This window comes from Pundamilia nyererei, unplaced genomic scaffold (genome assembly GCF_000239375.1).
Source record: "Pundamilia nyererei isolate P.nyererei 1_Seehausen unplaced genomic scaffold, PunNye1.0 scaffold00037, whole genome shotgun sequence".
Lineage (NCBI taxonomy): Eukaryota > Metazoa > Chordata > Actinopteri > Cichliformes > Cichlidae > Pundamilia > Pundamilia nyererei.
In genome coordinates this window covers 282,181-296,861 of record NW_005187438.1, presented here as the reverse complement: position 1 = coordinate 296,861, position 14,681 = coordinate 282,181, and the positions used below count along the sequence as shown (strand labels likewise).

Sequence of the window (14,681 nt, the reverse complement as noted above, 5' to 3'; positions counted from 1 at the left end):
CAAAGGCTGCGTTGTTTTGTTTTGTTTTTTAATTCATGCCGTAATCAAAAAGGGAGATTTTGACCATTTCTTGGTGGTAAAAATCTTAAAGAACGTGTTTTAGATCAGATCAGGTCTGTGGCTGCCTGTGATTCATTTAAGTACCACTTAATTTGCACAATAACTACCAGAGAGAAACATGTCAGAGTGACTAATGACTGATTGTCAGGATACAGTTGGCAGAGGTGTGTAAACATAATTTAGTGCAAATGCAAGCTTCAGAATGGAGCTGGAAAAAAATACAGCAGTAATACAAAGACTCTTCTAACAACAACAGTTAGCTAACTAGCTAAAGATTATATGTCATGATGTTGCAGACACAGAGCACTGCTGTATGTTTAAGTATCCTTGGGGGAAGATGCTGAACCCTGAACTGCCCCTGATGAATCAGAGTGTAAGTGTATAAATAGTTGGTTAAAAGCACTTTAAGTTACCAGATATTGTGGGAAAGCACTACACATGTACCAGTCTATGAAATATTAGCACAGGAAAGATGCTAATCTTTGAAATATCAGCAAAGTTCAAGTATCATCGTATGGTAGGAGAGGATGCTGAAAATGGACCAAACTTCTGCCAAGAGCACGTCTGAGATTGATGACTGTATTGTTTTTAGGAGCTGACAGACGAAGCACTGTGGCACGTTTAATAAATGGCAATTTCATTCATTATAGGAGACACTCAGATGTGGACTCTTAAGCAAATGACTGTTCAGGAGATAAAAGGAAATAATGAAAGTCTCTACTGCAGTAAAAAAAATTCTCTAATAGTCTCAGCTGCTTGTTGTATTCTGCCCTAACGGGAGGTTAATCCATCTTGTATTACAATCCTTTGCAATGTAACAGAGAGTGGGGAGTAGTTAGTGGGAAAGACAAAGAACAACACTAGAGGCAGAGAGGCTCGTGTCATTGTCTCTACATCCACATGAGCTGAATGACGCACCTTTGACCTGTACAGACATCACACAGATACGACCGCTGACAAACCCCTGATTACCTCCACCTCCAGCACCACTCTCTCCTGTAGATCACCCCTCTCTTTAAAGCAGTGCAACACACAAGAGCCCCGCAGCTGAGTGAGCTACTATTAAAAAAAAAAAAAAAGAAAAAAAAAAGGCAAATGTCAAACACAAAACACACAGACACACACAAACACACATATTGCACATTCACAGCTGACACGCTTGACCTTCAGTGGTGTCTCCTGAGGCCAAACATGTGAAAGGCTACCTGTGCACACATGCTTTCAAGGTGCCTCTGATGAAATTGGTTCAGCCTCATAGAGCTCCTTTTGTAAAGCCAATTCTCGGGCTTGGCAGTGGACAACCTGGGGAAACAATTGGTTTCCGGAAAGACCTGCAGCTGACAGAGAGAGCTGTGGCTGTAGTGGTCAACGACATGTAGCTTGTATTAAAGAAACACCCCCATGGTAAGAGAAACCAGGAGAACAGTCCTTTAGCCTGCAGACGTCAGGTGATATGTAAATATTATGTACAAAGATTTCCCTGTGTTTGAGTGCACCACTTTCTCCTATACACTGTGACATCATTGCAGTGGCTTACACCAAAGAGAAACAGTCACAAACCAGCCTGGATGAGATCCTCTAATTTGTCCTACGTATTCTCGCTTTTTTGGGGGGGGTGCAGAAAAATTTGACCCAGTTCAAAATTTAAAGCGCATTTTGTAATTTTAATTGTAGCCCAGTGTAGTATATAATAACTGTATAAAACAGACATGACCTTGTCTGATACAGTAGTAGATAATGTAGTTCTAATAGAAGTGGAGGAGTTTAAGTATCTCGGGGTCTTATTCATGAGTGGGTGATTGACAAACGGATGGTTTACAGGAACGGTGGTAAAGAGAGCTGCTGACAATTTACCGGTCAATCTATGTGGTCATAGGGTAGTGATGGATGGATGAGCAGTGTATTCCCTGGCATAGAGCAAGAAGAGGCTGTGAGGTAGACCCAGGGCAAACCAGAAAGATTACGTTTTTCCCGTAGACGAGCTGGAGGCAGCTGTTGGTGAGAGGGCGGTCTGGAGTTTTCTGCCAGCTACTGCCGCCATGACCACAACCCAGAAAATCAGTACTAGATGGATGGATGAATGGATGGGTGGATGGATGAACGGATGGGTGAGTGGATGAACGGACGAATTGGTGGATGGATGGGTGGATTGGTGGATGAATGAATGAATGAATGGATGGGTGGGTGAGTGGGTAGATGGGTGAGTGGATGGATGGATGGATGGATGGATGGATGGATGGGTGAGTAGGTGGATGAGTGAGTGGATGGACGGACGGACGAATAGATGGATGATTGAGTGGATGAATGGATGGATTGGTGGATGGGTGGGTGAGTGGGTAGATGGGTGAGTGGGAGGATGAATGAGTGGATGGATGGATGGATGGATGGATGGATGGATGGATGGATGGGTGAGTGGGAGGATGAGTGGATGGATGGATGGATGGGTCAGTGGGAGGATGAGTGAGTGGATGGATGGATGGATGGATGGATGATTGAGTGGATGGACATACGGATGGACAGATTTCAGCTGGTCATTTAGTTTATTTTAAGAGTTGACTGAAGAGGATTTGCGACCCAAATGCAATCAGCTGATTAACAAAGCATCAGAAAGTGACTCAATCATTAATTTCGTCCTTTGTAAGATGCACAGACTTCAGAGTGTTTGTGATGTGCTGCTTTTCTTTATCACACTTGCACAGCACACGCTGTTCTCGGACAGCAGCACAGGTGTGGATGGACGCTGGTGAGGAAAATGAGCTACATTAACACCTGCTGAGGCATTCTGCGCAGTAACCTAAATGTTAATGACTCGAGCAGTTGGCAAGAAAATGGACGGGATAACAAGCTCTGACGAGGCCTGTCGAGTTAATCAATGGCCATGACATCCGATGAGACCGTTGCAAAGGACCAGACAAACACACAAAGGTGCAGTCAATGAAGAGCACAATGTCATCTCAGCAAGTGACAGCTCAGCAGCCAGAAGTGAGAAGGAGGAAAACTGTTTTACAGAGTCAATGTCTGATGAAATGCACCACATCCACTCCAAGATTCCTCAAATGGAAGCAGAGTGGAGGGGGGTTTCACAGCAGGAGGATCGGTGTGTTACAGAGCAAATAAATCAGCCACTTGGCATCGAATGTCGTCAGACAGACTGCGGGCATGTTTCAATCAACAGGCCAAGGGACACACTGACAGCATGTGGGGGGGAGGGGGGGGAGATAAAAAAAATATTTAAAAAAAGAGAGAGTACAACGAGCACGGATGAGATATGAGACGCCGGCAAGAAAGACATACATCAAGCTTGAAACCATCACCGGAGGATGAACTGAGTGAAGACAGTCCCACAAGACATGAATATGGGTCATATATATTTCTGGAGCTCATATTCGTAGCCATGTTAACTTGCTGTCACGCACACAGTTAAGCACAAAGTCTCATGAATTCTTTCGTATTCCCTTAATATGAACTCCACTACAAAAATGATCTGAAAGCAACTTTTATGGCAGTATGATGTAACATAGCATACATGTTATACTGTAAGCTACAGTGCTTTAATATTAAAGAGCATTTAAGTGTCAATACATGGACAGAGATATGTGAAGCCATTTTAATGCACTTCAATTAGAGGATTGGAGTGAAGAAGCTACTTCAACACAATTATATTCATAAAAAAAAGTTTTAAATGGGGGCCTATTATGCTCATTTTTCATTCGTCTTGGACTCTAGAGTAGCTTTGCATGCTTTACAGTCCAAAGAAATCCTATTCCGTCCTTGACATCATATAAAAAATGTAAAAAATAAAATAAAATAAAAATTGTGTGAAGCCAAAGCTTTAGGGATTACATCTACATAGGCTTACCTCATTATTTGAAACTTCAACCATGTTGCAGCAGGCCGTGAAGGCTCAAGCCATGTGACACGAGACTCACTGGAGAGCCAGCTGATGGCATCTCCAGTGTGTCCTCCTTACAGTAGCAAAATAGACGAACAGCAAAGGCTTGCTGGTTTCGCAGCGACTAAACTTTTTAACTCTACTGTGGCACATGTTATCAAAATTTGGAAAAATTAAAATTAAAAAAAATCCTAAGAAAATGCATCACCAAATATACCTGTGGAGTCATACCATGTAAAATCTGTGTAGGAAACACTGCATTTCTTTTCACACAGCCAAAAATACAGTCATGTAAGAAAGAAAGACTTCTTCAACAATGTCCTTTGGACAGGCAAGACCAGAGTGAAGATGCTGGGTGATAGTGGACAGCATCACCAACCACATCCTGTCAGTTGAAACACTGCACACCAACTGTCAGCGCTGTGGCTGAGGGGTGATGATTTGGGCGCGTTTTGCAGCCACAGGACCCGGACACTTTGCAGTGACTGAGTCAACCAAGAATTGAGGTGTTGCAATGACCCTGTCAAAGCCAGATATTAAGCTGGTTTAAATGATGTGACAAGATCTTAAGAGAGCTGTTGAAGGTAGTTCTAACAGCTGTTGAATCGTGGGGTGTAGTTGGTTTTTAGGATTATCACAACTTATTATTGTTACATTTAAATTTGAAAAACTCTTTGTGCGGGAAACACTGCATTTCTTTTCAGGGTTGCAGGCACGCAGTATATTCCATGAGTTTGGACTTGTCAGCTGGTATCTCGGAAAATAGAGCTATTAATGTGATTAACGTTGTAACAAAGTCCACTTTACCACAAAAATAATCTAACAACAAATTAGACGAAAGCATAAGCATTGGGAGTTAAACCCCACTCTCCTGGAGTGGATCCTTGTGGATTATTAATGATGTTTTTCTATCACCTGGTGTTCCCATACTTTAATTGTGAAACTCAAACTGAATGAGCTGAAATCTGTGTAACTGGTTGCTCCAGATGGCATTAAAAGAGAATTAACCATGAGTACTAATGGTGCACTCATGGTTAGCAGCTTGGTGGCCTTAAAAACACAGTTGGCCAACAAAAGATTATTACGGGTGAGCCAGCTTTCTCTGCACTGAGAGGAGATTCACTAAATGCATGACTGAACAGAGTAAATCTACAAAGCCATTTGAATTAGAGAAGGCTGGAAACATCTTTTATTTTTTGCTTCCAGTGTTCGATTTAGTTAGAGCTAATGGGCATAATTTATACATGAAACACCTGCCTGGTCCAGCACGAAGTAAACACAATCAGGGGAGGCCACGTAAGGACATCCGTGGATGCCTCCAGGATTTCAAAAACAGCAAGTCCATCTAAATATTTCCTGAGAGGACTTGAGAATTTATCAGTACCACTTACAGATTCAGTGATTATCAGACCTGCAGCTCACAAAATGAAAACTCCACCTGCACATAGTTAGCAACTGTTTTCCACCTGTGATTTTCTTTGTCAGCAAAGCTGAAAACCATTTATTTTCCCAGAAAATCAAGCAGGAAAGCAAGGAGGTGGTTTGTTTGATCTGTCAGCCGGCTCCTGCTTTCATTCAGGCCACCCGAGGAGTGGACAGATTATCATCGGCAGGAAGCAGAGCAGCAGGATCGGTTCTCAACCTGCCGAGTTTAGGCCTCGAGATGTAGGCAAAGCTTTGCTTTCATCAAATACCTCGCAGAGAAAACCAATCCCAAAAGCTGCAGTCTGCCATAGCAGAACTGAAGAACTTATTACTGCAAAATGGTAAAATTATAAGAAATAATGGCAGCAATTTTAAGATATAACCAGTGTCTAGTAAGAATCATGTAGTTGCATGAGTATGAAGATGCTTTCACAGAGAAACCGAGTTCACGTCTCAAAAAGTTGCACTTTCATTTCAGGCTGAATTGAGACTCATCATGATCTCTGTAGCTGAACTTCACATGCCCGCAGCTCCAGACTCCAGTATGAGTCAACTTTAATGCCCAGAGAAATCCTGCAAGGTGACATCAAGTGCACGTGAACACAGCACACTTACTTTAGCTGTCCCCGCCAGACTGCGAGGCTTTAAATCAAAGAAAACCACAAGCATCACACTCGCACAAACCCAAAACCGTGCCAGCACTCACAACTTCTCAAATCCAACTCATCCTTTCCTGCGAGCAAGAATGTGTTTGTACTGTAACACGTGCCAGATTTTTATTTGGAGGGAACCCATGTTGTTGTAGTTAACAAAAAATGAATGACACATCTCATCAGCCTCATTTTGTGATTAAGGCTGATTAGCTCGTTAGCTTTTTCCACAGAAAAACAACACAAAAAGGCAAATTAGCTTTTTGTGCAATCAGTCATTTTTGCAATCATATCAGGTACCAGCATGCAGTTTGTACATAACATATTGACACAATATTGGATAAGAACTCTTTTTAAAAGTGAACTTTTAGCTCTTTGTGCAGCTCATCTCATCTTCTGTCAGAAACGAGCAGTTTTCCTGTCTCCTGTTTCTTCAAATCTCCCTCCCTTAGACTCTGGAAATCTACTTTGGGGTGGCCCTCCTGCCTTTACTCTGTGGGTGTGTCATGCTTGCAGCATGGCAGATTATATTACAAAATTCAGCACTTGTTATTCAGACAAGTCTATGCAATGTCCATGTGCTCTGCAAGCGTTGCATCATCTCAGTGCAACTTGCCTGTTTATTAAACTTAAAGTGTTATAATGAAACCAAAATTGCGATTTTTTTTTTTTATTCTTTTTCGCAGTGAATAAATGTTTTTATTTTATTTATTATTTGTTTATTTTGAGTATCGCCATCACAATTCCCCAACTCTCTGTGAATGGTCCTCATGGCCAGTGATTAATTGAGTGGATAATTTCCATATTAATGATCAAAAAAACTGACCTCACAGCACTTTGTTCTTTAATTGGGCTGGTTTCAGTCATTCTGCAAATGTACTGTTTATAAGCTTGGGGAAACCTGCAGTCAGCTGAAACTGAAGAAGTCACTTGGATGAGCGACAAAACGTTTCTTCCACTGAAAACGTCCCAATGAACAAAATCAACGTTTTAGGATTTACTTACCTGGATGATTGAGCATGCATCAAGAAAAAGATAATAATGAAAACCAAAGGTACACTTGTAAAACTAATGGGAACCATCACTGAAAGTCAATGAAAGAATTGGGAATAAAATAAAATACTTTTTAATATAAAAAGTAGTCCAGTGAAATTAATAGAACCTAAAGGTTACTATGAAATAAGCAGAAATCATCCCTGTTTCTCAAATTTTTTTTAGCATGCTGCATTTCACACATCATAAGTTCACATCTGAAATGCAAAATGTTCATTAACAATTACTAAAAGTTAAAAACACAAGGGCACAAATCTAATTCTACTTAAATAAACTTCACTCACCAGCGTCGTCGGACTCCTGTGTTTATTTTGTCTGGAAAACAAAGAAACAAAAAAATTCATCTTAGTGTCATTTTTTATATAATCTGCTTCAGGAGCATAGAATGTATATAAAAGACAACATAGCCACCAGGCTGTCACCGTTTGTGTGAGAAGGTAAACTACTATGAATTGCACAGGTACAAAGAACAGACGGGGACACCTGCAAATTAGTGCTAAGTAACAGACCAATAAAATATGAGAATTTCACACATCAAAACTGAAGCACAAACATTTAGGATGGTGTGTATCACACAAACCAACCACAAAAATCAGTCAATCCATTAAAAGAGGTCCACAGATTAGTGAGCTGGCAGATACCAGTCAGTCAAATACACCACGTCCCTACCTCCAGCATCAAGATCAGAGTGATCATTAAGAGGGAAACTATCGAAAAACAGTTTTTTGTAACATGCTTTGTCTAAATGTCCAAATTTTAACCTGGGAGTCTCTGGGGATTCACTCACTTTTGGGGCCAGCCTCAGGTGGCCACTAGAGGAACTGAAATTTCTGGTAGGTTCAGGTCTAATTGCTGCTGCTTGTTCAGGAGCTACACGGCTAACCGTCTGGAAAGCAATTCAGACAAGAGTGCTGGCTTAAGGCTCACTAATTAGCATGATTTCTTTTTACTTTTTATAAGCAGTTAATATAATTTTATTAGTGGGATATAACCTTTTCCCAGGTGTAAATGAGTACCGCCCTCCAAATACCACCTCATCTCTTAGAGAATTTAGCAGGTGGATGTCCTTTCCAGCCACTGTGTGGATTAACAGCACCAGCTGCAAAGTGCTGAATGTGAATGCAGTCCCGCTGAGGAAGCAGCTAGCTTGACAGAGATATCAATATGGACACCTGTGGGCCCTCCTGTTGCCATGACCACCAGCAACAGCTGCAGCAGAGTCACTCTATCGTCACCGGCGGCCGGTGGGGGAATCAGCACTTCCTAAACAAATTAGTCTGAGGAAAACTGCTGAGGCCCGAACCCTTTAATTACATCAACCCCAAACCAAATTATACGCAGACTCTGTAATAACTAATGCACATCAAACAAGCCCTCCTCCTCTTCCTCCTATCCCACTCAATCTTATGTGTGGAACATTTATATCGAGGTGTTCATTCCCAGAGGAGAGACGCAGAGAAATGTCAAGACAAAGGAGACATGGCTTCTCCTCCCTCCCTGGCCTTTTCGCTTCTCGTTCTATCACTCTCTCCATTCTTTTCGCTCCCCTTCCTCATTCATTCTCCGTCTCCTTCTCCCTTTATCCTGTCATCTACATTGTGGGGAGCGTCTTTCGCTCCTTCGAGCTTTGGCTGTGTAAGCAGAGCTGGCGAGATGACAAGAAGCAGCGCTGTACTCTGAATAGTGAAGCACAATAGGCGAAGAGGTTTTGCAAGGAGAGAATTAAAATTCTGCCACCGGTGGAGCAAAATAAGATGCCACGTGTGTGTCTGTGAGGGGAGGGGTTTAAAATGAAATGAAATGAAATGTGTTTTTGATAGAAGAACTTCACTCTCTTGGAAAGAGAGCTTTCAAAAGTGAACAAACACAAGGTTTAGAGAGAATTTAGAAGAATGGAAAATGAGCTAAAGCAGACCAGACACATTTAAGTCCTTTTTCTCATTGTTGTTTTTTTTTGTTTTTTTTTTTTTAAATACAGCTAAATGTGATCTTAAGAAAAGTGCAAGACAGAAAGGAGGGGGGAAAAATCGTTCATCTTTCAGTCCACACTTCATCCATGCTCTCATGGAGAGCACCAGCTATAAAAAGGCCATTCATAAAAAGGCAGGCAAATACCATCAATCAAAGGATGCATGCAAATTAAGGTCAATGAGCTCCTCATACAATGCAAACATCACACTGAGCTCTTACTACTGGGAGCAGAATATTAATAAGTACATGTATAGTGTATACAGGAAAAACCTGCTCACCAAGGATAATAAGGTCTTTAAGGGATGTTAAGATAAAACATGTGGCACCTTCATAATAGTCTCAGGTGACTGCCCAGCTTTAAAAACAGTACATCCTACTATAATGGTTAAGTGGACATGTTGTTATGTAGCGCTTTTCGACTCTACCTGAGCACTCAAGGAACTTTGTACAACATGCCACATTCATCCATTCATCCATTCACTTTTTTTTCCTATGTTTAAGTTCTTTTTATCTAACATTTACAAACATTCAGCTTGGGGTTGATTTCTTGCCCAAGAATTATTGGCATGGAGACTGGAGGGAGATCGAACAAATAACCTTCTGATTAGTAGACGAGTTATTCTACTTCCATATAGTCATATCATATCATCATTGTAGTATATGTATGTATGAATATTTGTGTGTCTGTACCTTATGTCCTCCTTAATTCATGGGAAAACTTGCACAAACATCGTCGTAAATACAGAGATTGATACAGTGAAAAACACTATAAATCTCTCTTATTTTATCTTCTCTTTTTAGGACAACTCTATAGAGTTGTTGTTTTTTGGTTTGTTTTTAATAGCTTATCCATTTCAATACTGGAGTTGTTGCTTGGCTGCTTCCAATGACTAGTCTCCCGGCCACAGATAGTATAAAGGTCTTTAAAGTGAAGCTACCAGGGGGCAATAACTGTGGTTGCAAAAGGACTTCGGCCCTATAGATGTTTGTGAGAAAATGGTCCTCAGCCCCTAGGTCAGTCAAGTCCATGGTGTCAGTCACCAGGATATACTCCTTATCTAATCACCTCTCATCAAGAAGTGGTAACATCCCTCTTTTTATATTACCTGTGATTCCACTGGAGGCCGTTTTTGGCTGCAACTCTAGTATTTTATGCATCTGTTGCTTAGCTAACTAGGAGATATGTACATGGCAGCATTGAAACTGCAAAACATGTTTAACTGATGTGTGGTGTAGAGATGTGGACATCCATATATTACACAGTCTGTTTTACACAATGCTGATTTAACCAATAAAAAAGAAAGTAAAGCACCAAATTCTCTGTTTTAAGTATATTGCAACTTTATTTCAACCGAGATTTTTCAATATTGTGCGATTATAACTTCACTGATTATGCTAACTTTGCAAACTCCACCTGTGTTATAAAGATTTGAACGTTCACATTCTATCAGAGCAAGCAAGGCAGGAAGTGCTTGTGCAGTGGACTCTCACTTAATTTGGGTCTATTTATTTAAAGAAATCTTCTTTCATCTCAAACAGTATTCTGTCATAAAGCTTCTCTCATCCCTCATCGCATCTATCCTTTAGATCTCTGCCATCTTGTGATTGCAGTTGGATATTGTCTCTGGAAGCAAACTTGATTACAGAACTACTAAAATCTCATGGACTTGTCTGTCTCAATCTCCTATTAATAAAAGCTTGATTGCACATGTGAAGTGTGGATAAACCTCTGGTCTGTGACGGGAGACTGTCGGAGATTAGCATGCTAGCTAAGCCACTGCTGGCTCTGCTTTCACTGCTCTCAGATCAGTTACCTTCAGTGCTTTGTGTGAAACAAAGCTAGCATTGGCAAGTAAACAACTGCTTTCATTTATCGTTGTAACAAATGAGCATTCTCTCACTGACCACCTCGGCCAACTTGTATGACGTAACCAACTTAATAACTTGTTATAATTGTTTGATTAGCAGCTGTGAAACCACTTGGTTGGCCAAAATGTACAAAGTTTAACTTAACATGGTTGTTGTTTTTTTTTCTTTTTAAATAAAGTTATCTGTGTTTCTTAGCTCTCATTGCCTTTCTGTAAAAGGTACCACATGCCTCTGAATTGGTTGTCACAAAAAGGTTCCAAAAACTATCTTTCTAGAAAGCTGGTTTTTACATGATTCCTTGTGTATATTTGCCATTCTGACAGATCCAAAGTAAATACATATATTAGCTGCCTGGGATGGCCATTTTGCTGCCTGCATAAGAGGTCACCGTCTGGGGATACTTCCAAGCAGAGGTGGTAAATGCAAAGTTAGCATTGAGCCAAAAGAGCCATTTAATGGGAACTACATCATAGTGTTTATCTTGAAAACATTACGGCAACATGCAGGCACTAAGGCAATCAATTACTGAATTATACCATGCTGTTGCACAATGAATGCAATAAGCCCTCTGGGCTTTTTTCTCATTACCAGGTACACACTGTCCTACACGGGCGAAGCAGGGGAGGCTTTTAATAACATTTAGTATTCAGATTAAACCGTTGTACGCAGCCAAAGCTACGGCTTCCAGGGTTTTGGCTCCAAAGTAGGATCAATTTACAATCCAATTAATTCAAATTGTGTGGAAACATGCTCACAAGGAGGAAAACAATCGGCTGTCCCATTAAGGCAAAGACAAATGAGGGTTTGGAGCCGAAAGAGAAGAGACACCTGATGCGTTTGACATGCCTGCTTTCATTATTTGGTTTACTTCCAATACAACAGGCTTTTAAAATAATATATGCATAGTAGGAGTACTTTTTTCCTTTTTACCTAAAAGCCACTGATGGGCTCCAGTTGGATTTGATCTGGATTTGAAGTGCGCTTCAAACACAATGTTCAATTTGTCTGTTAAAAATAAATAAATAATTTATTACAGCTCATCAAAGACTTGCAGCAAATAAACCATGATGTTTCCGAGAAAGCGCAAATGATACGCATCTCTCACAGCAGCAAGAGCAACACTGTCTGAATGTTTAAAAGCTGTACATACAAAAAAAAAAAAAAAAAGACCACAATATAGATCCGCTGCCTTCAAAGCAGCTGGTCAATCATGTTTAGCCACTCTTTCCTGCTCTTTAAATGACTTGTCATCCTGTCTTTCAAACCTGCTGTGAGCCACACACAGCTGCAGATCACCAGCATGACCTTTAGAAAGATTCAGGGAAATTCATTAACGAGCCTTTGATTAAGTCGTTTCACGCTGGCAGAGTTTTTCCTTGATGGGAACCTAAATAAATAATATACCACTTCCAGCTGATGTGTCCTTATTAAGCTCAAAATAACACCAACATAGATAACTTAATCAGTGATTTGTGAGCAGATCATCTTAAACTGGTTTCTTGAACATGACAATGAGTTCACTGTTCTCAAATGGCCTCCACAGTTACCAGATCTGAATCCAATAGAGCAGCTTTGGAATGTGGTGCAATGGGAGATCTTCATCGTGCATGACTGTGTGACGCTATCATGTATCAAAACCTCCAAGGAACGTTTCCATCAACTTGTTCAATCTATCCTGTGAAGATTTAAGGCAGCACTCAAGGCAAAAGGGAAGTCCAACAAGGTACTAGCGAGATGCACCTAATGAGGTGGTTGGTGAGTGTATAGATTTACAAAACAGAAAATCATCTTTGAGAAAAAAATAACATGCAAAACCTACAAGCATAGCATTCATATGTTAAAAACAACAACAACAACTTTCTTTTTTACCAATTGCCCAGAGCTGTTCGATATAACGATATATATATCGGATGACGATATAAAGACGTTGACCGTTTGTTTCTTTCATGGTGTCGCAAAATAAACTGTTTACAGCTATATTTTTTCATCGCTTTGACGGTCACTGTAGTAGCTATGTTAATTTCTTAAAGTTCCCCCTTTCTCTTATATTTAAAATAACTACACTACGGACGGACAAACGGCTGTTTTTACGCTTTGTCGTTAGCAACAATGAAGTTAAACCCAGTGTGTGGCTCCGCCTCCGCTTATTTATTTTCCGCATAAACCTTTCACAATAAAGCTGAAGATCCTGTTGAGACCCTGTTGAGACAGAAAGACCAGTCAAAACAAATCGAGGACCTTATTCCTAAAGGAGGGGCTATGTATATGTCTATGTATATGGGATTTTTGTCATATCGCACAGCCCTACAATAGCCACCAAAACCCTTAAAAGGACCTTTTCTACCACCTTAAGCAGTCAACGTTAAAGACTTCCAAAAATGCATACTTGTCTATTTAATTGATTGCGATCTTAACATGTTCATAAAAATGAACGTATTCTGTACACATCTGCAAAAATCTTTGAATCAAAACAACGCTTCAGGATTTTGCTTTTAATCAACTAGAACCTGCATATTTAAATGTATAAAACAAGAAAACTATAACATCTTGACCCACAGCCACACTAAGCTCTATGTTTATGTGTGTTTAAAGTGGCATAGCGGCATTGTAAAGCGCTTTGGGTGCCTTGAAAAGCGCTATATAAATCTAATCCATTATTATTATTATAAAGTGTGTGCATCAAAAGGGTCATTTCATGCTGCTCCACATGCAACCATCAACCTCCCCATCGGCAAGGTGCTGGGCAAAGCCTCGCCACCCACCATCGTGATCCACAGCCACTGAGATGTCTAATGCAGCAGAAGGGAAGGCGGCTGGGCCCAGTTTGTCATTCTGTTTGAGCGCTGACTCAGACTTAAAAACAGGTAGAGGGAAAAAAAGGAAAAGAGGGATTAAAGTCACTGTAGTGCTTCCTGGCAGCAGTAAAGACACATTAGAGGCCAGGTAGATGATTTTTGCGAGATGGAGTAAAAGACGGTGTAGGAATGCTGCTGCAGACTCCCTGGTTTTCACTGCTTTGCTAGTCGTCTTCTGGAGAGCATGTGTGAAATTCTCATAAATGTTCCCTTCCTGTTGTGGACTGCATAAAAAGCAGTACATAATATCAGCATATATGACAGACTAGTCTATTAATACCAAAACCAATCACATGTGTGACATCTAATCTCAGGAATGACTCCTTTCTGGGTGAAAATGAAAGAAAAGAAATAAAAGTTATTCATTTGAACATCCTCTCCACCTCCAACCCTCCACCCATGGCTTGTTTTATGTCCAACAATGATCCGAGGAATGGCTGCCAAGCATATAAATCTGGCTACGAGGACAGGTTCGCTGGCAGAGCTGAACAGAGTGAGCACTGGGGAATCCAAAGACAGTACATCTTTATTACCGTTAAATAGCTGCAGCACAGAAAGACTTGACTCAAAATGTGGAGCAGTGGACTAATGATGAAGGATGGAAGGGAAGGCTGACTGGCATCATCTGGCGCAAAGCTCAGTCACTCATACATGGTGGATTTAAAAAAAAAAAAAAACTCCAATGAAAATAAATTTTAACATGAAATCTTGAATCATGAAATATTTTATCCCAATATCACACATCACTTGGCAAATCGAGCTGTAAAGCATCAATCTGAACATGTTTGATAGATCTGACTGAGAAACCAAGGACACTAGACACTCGTAGGCTGGCAGCTTGTCTGTAACATGGCAAAGCATATCCCGCTTTAAAAACGTGAACATCACGTTGCTTTGGCGTTTACT

At 40.6% G+C, this 14,681-nt stretch overlaps 1 protein-coding gene across 1 annotated transcript in view; it reads right to left on the bottom strand.

Moving 5' to 3' along the window:
• rnf152 (ring finger protein 152) overlaps window positions 1-14,681 on the bottom strand; it is a 54,837-nt gene that overhangs the window by 22,282 nt on the left and 17,874 nt on the right. Inside the window, exon 2 of the mRNA XM_005730408.1 lies at window positions 7,365-7,395. The gene's annotated coding sequence lies outside the window, so the exon portion shown is untranslated. The remainder of the gene's footprint in view (window positions 1-7,364; window positions 7,396-14,681) is intronic.